Source organism: Rhincodon typus, chromosome 36 (genome assembly GCF_021869965.1).
Source record: "Rhincodon typus isolate 14 chromosome 36, sRhiTyp1.1, whole genome shotgun sequence".
NCBI lineage: Eukaryota > Metazoa > Chordata > Chondrichthyes > Orectolobiformes > Rhincodontidae > Rhincodon > Rhincodon typus.
The window spans coordinates 8,578,725-8,582,993 of NC_063367.1; positions in this window are offsets into that span (position 1 = coordinate 8,578,725).

The following is a 4,269-nucleotide window of genomic DNA, read 5'->3' on the forward strand; positions in this document are numbered from 1 at the left end:
CCAAATTCCCCCCCCCACATTCCAAAGGGTCTGTTTCCATGCTGTACATCTCTTATGATTCCAGGGGAAAGGTGATGGCTCAGTGATATCGCTGGACTGTTAATCCAGAGACCCACGTTCAAATCCTGCTATGGCAAGATGGTGGATTTCAATTCATTAAAAAAAAAATCTGGAATTAAGAATCTAACGATGACCGTGAATCTGTTGCCAATTGTCGGAAAAACCGATCTGGTTCACCAATGCCCCTTAGGGAAGGAAACTGCCATGCTTATCTGGTCTGGCCTACGTGTGACTCCAGATCCACAGCGATGTGGTTGACTCTTAACTGCCCGTTGGGCAATTTCAACATTCTGGCAAATCTTTCCAAAACAAATAACTACAAATTATTAAGATACATTTTGCATATTTGTAACTTACCTCTATGCAGCACCTGTTTGTGGTATAAGGTTCGGTAAAAGGAAGTTAGGATTTATTGGAAATCTCACACTTTTTGCAAGGCCTCCAGTATGGTTGTGGATTGTCATTGTGGATCTTGTGGTAGTGTCCCTCCTTCTGAACCAGAAGGTCAGGGTTAAATCCAATCTGTCCGAGAGGATTTAATCTCTTATTCAGTCGCAGAATGAGGGCATAGCTGCTGGCCATTCCTAATTGCCCAGAGGGCAGTTAAGAGTCAACCACATTGCTGTGGGTCTGGAGTCACGTTAGCCAGACCATGTAATGATGCCAGTTTCTTTTCCGGAAGGATATCAGTGAACCAGATGGGTTTTTCCAACAATTGATAACAGTTTCATGTTTTTTTTTATTCAATTGAAATTACAAATCATGTTACAGCATGGCTGGGCAGGTTGATGAAAATAACCATAAGCATAGAATCCTTACAGTGCAGGAAGACGCTGTTTGACCCATCCAGTCTGCACCAACCCTCCAAAGAGCATACCACCCAGACTCACACCTCCATCCCATGCTTGTAACCCCATACATGGGGTTTTATAATGGTTAATGCACCTCCCTGGACACTATAGGGGAATTTTCAGCATGGACAAGCCACCCAACCTACATGTCTTTGGACTGGTAGAGGAAACCGGATCACCTGGAGGAAACCCACACAGACACGAAGAAAATGTGCAAAGTCCACATGGACAGTCATCCAAGGTTGGAATCAAACCTGGGTCCCTGGCGCTGTGAGGTAGGGACTAACCACTGAGCCACCAAGGGACTGGAGTCCTGAAGAAGGGTAAAACTCACATGTTGACTTCTCCTTTCCTCCCGATGACGCCTGGTTTTCTGTGTCCTTCCAGCCTCCTGTTTGTCTACCATCTGCTATTGATTGGGAGGTGGGCAGAGAGGATGAGTAGTTAATGCTGATGTGACTGACAGCAAAGTGAGGTTTGGAGGATACAACGGCGAAACTGGTTAAAGTACTGAAGTAGGGTTTATGGCCTGAAACGTTGACTTCCCTGCTCCTCAATGCTATTTGACCTGCTGTGCTTTGTCAGCTCCACATTTATTGACTCCAGTTTCCAGCATCTACCAGCCACCCTGTCTCCAGGCCAAGGGAGCGTGTGGGGGTGGGGTCAGTGGTGAGGCGGGGCCTGAGAGGGGCGTGGTCTGCACAGAAATAAAGGCACTGCTGTTGGGTGGGGCATAGGTGTGGGGTGGGGCTGTTGGAGAGGGGTATGGTTTGAACTGAAGGGGTAGTAGGAACTGCAGATGCTGGAGAATCTGAGATAACAAGGTGAAGAGTGGATGAACACAGCAGGCCAAGCAGCATCATAGGAGCAGGAAGGCTGACGTTTCGGGCCTGGACCCTTCTTCAGAAATGGGGGAGGGGAAGGGGGTTCTGAAATAAATAGGGAGAGAGGGGGAGGCGGATAGAAGATGGATAGAGGAGAAGATAGGTGGAGAGGAAACAGACAGGTCAAAGAGGCGGGAATGGAGCCAGTAAAGATGAGTGTAGGTGGGGAGTTAGGGAGGGGATAGGTCAGTCCAGGGAGAACGGACAGGTCAAGGGGCGGGATGAGGTTAGTAGGTAGGAGATGGTGGTGTGGCTTGAGGTGGTAGGAGGGGATAGGTGGGAGGAAGGACAGGTTAGGGAGGCGGGGACGAGCTGGGCTGGTTTTGGGATGCAGTAGGGGGAGGGGAGATTTTGAAGCTTGTGAAATCCACATTGATACCATTGGGCTGCAGGGTTCCCAAGCTGAATATGAGTTGCCGTTCTTGCAACCTTTGGGTGGCATCGTTGTGGCACTGCAGGAGGCCCAGGATGGATATGGCATCTGAGGAATGGGAGGGGGGAGTTGAAATGGTTCGTGACTGGGAGGTGCAGTTGTTTATTGCGAACTGAACGTAGGTGTTCTACAAAGCGGTCCCCCAGCCTCTGCTTGGTTTCCCCGATGTAGAGGAGGCCACAACGGGTACAGCGGATGCAGTATACCACATTAGCAGATGTGCAGGTGAACATCTGCTTGATGTGGAAAGTCTTCTTGGGGCCTGGGATGGGGGTGAGGGAGGAAGTGTGGGGGCAGGTGTAGCACTTCCTGCGGTTGCAGGGAAAAGTACCAGGTGTGGTGGGGCTGGTGGGGAGTGTGGAGCGGACAAGGGAGTCACGGAGGGAGTGGGGAGGGAAAAATGTCTTTGGTAGTGGGGTCGGATTGCAGATGGCGGAAGTGTCAGAGGATGATGCGTTGGATCCGGAGGTTGGTGGGGTGGTACGTGAGGATGAGGGGGATTCTTTTTTGGTTGTTATTGCGGGACGGTGTGAGGGATGAGTTGCGGGAAATGCAGGAGACACGGTGGAGGGTGTTCTCGACCACTGAGGGGGGGAAGTTGCGGTCCTTGAAAAACGAGGACATCTGAGATGTGCGGGAGTGGAATGCCTCATCCTAGGAGCAGATGCGGCGGAGGCGAAGGAATTGGGAATAGGGGATGGTATTTTTGCAGGAAGGTGGGTGGGAGGAGGTCCTTCCTGGACCTCTCTGTCTCCATCTCGGGCAACCACCTAGAAACCGATATCCATTTCAAGCCCACCAACTCCCACAGCTACCTAGACTGCTCCCTTGATCATGACCCCACCCCCGAGCACCAAACCATCATCTCCCAAACCATCCACAACCTCATCACCTCATGTGACCTCCCACCCATGGCGTCCAACCTCATCATTCCCCAACCCCGCACAGCCCGCTTCCATCTCCTTCCCAAAATCCACAAACCTGAATGCCCTGGTCGACCCATTGTCTCCGCCTGCTCCTGCCCCACCGAACTTATCTCCAACTATCTGGACTCCATTTTCTCCCCCTTGGTCCAGGAACTCCCTACCTACGTCCGTGACACCACCCACGCCCTCCACCTCCTCCAGAACTTCCAATTCCCCGGTCCCCAACACCTCATCTTTTCCATGGACGTCCAGTCCCTATACACCTGCATTCCCCATACAGATGGCCTAAAGGCCCTCCACTTCTTCCTGTCTCGCAGGCCTGACCAGTTCCCCCTCCACTGACACCCTCATCCGCTTAGCCGAACTCGTCCTCCCCCTCAACAACTTCTCTTTCAATTCCTCCCACTTCTTACAGACAAAGGGGGTGGCCATGGGTACCCGCATGGGCCCAAGCTATGCCTGCCTCTTTGTAGGTTACGTGGAACAATCCCTCTTCCGTACCTATACTGGCTTTAAACCCCACCTCTTCCTCCGTTACATCGATGACTGTATCGGCGCCGCCTCGTGCTCCCACGAGATGCTCGAACAGTTCATCCACTTCACCAACACCTTCCACCCCAACCTTAAGTTCACCTGGACCATCTCTAATCCCTCTCTCTCCTTCCTAGACCTCTCTGTCTCCATCTCAGGCAACCACCTAGAAACTGATATCCATTTCAAGCCCATCGACTCCCACAGCTACCTAGAATACACCTCCTCCCACCCACCTTCCTGCAAAAATACCATCCCCTATTCCCAATTCCTTCGCCTCCGCCGCATCTGCTCCCAGGATGAGGCATTCCACTCCCGTACATCTCAGATGTCCTCGTTTTTCAAGGACTGCAACTTCCCCCCCCTCAGTGGTCGAGAACGCCCTCCACCGTGTCTCCTGCATTTCCCGCAACTCATCCCTCACACCCCGTCCCCGCAATAACAACCAAAAAAGAATCCCGCTCGAAGGTTGCAGGAACAGCAACTCATATTCCGCTTGGGAACCCTGCAGCCCAATGGTATCAATGTGGATTTCACAAGTTTCAAAATCTCCCCTCCCCCCACCGCATCCCAAAACCAGTCCA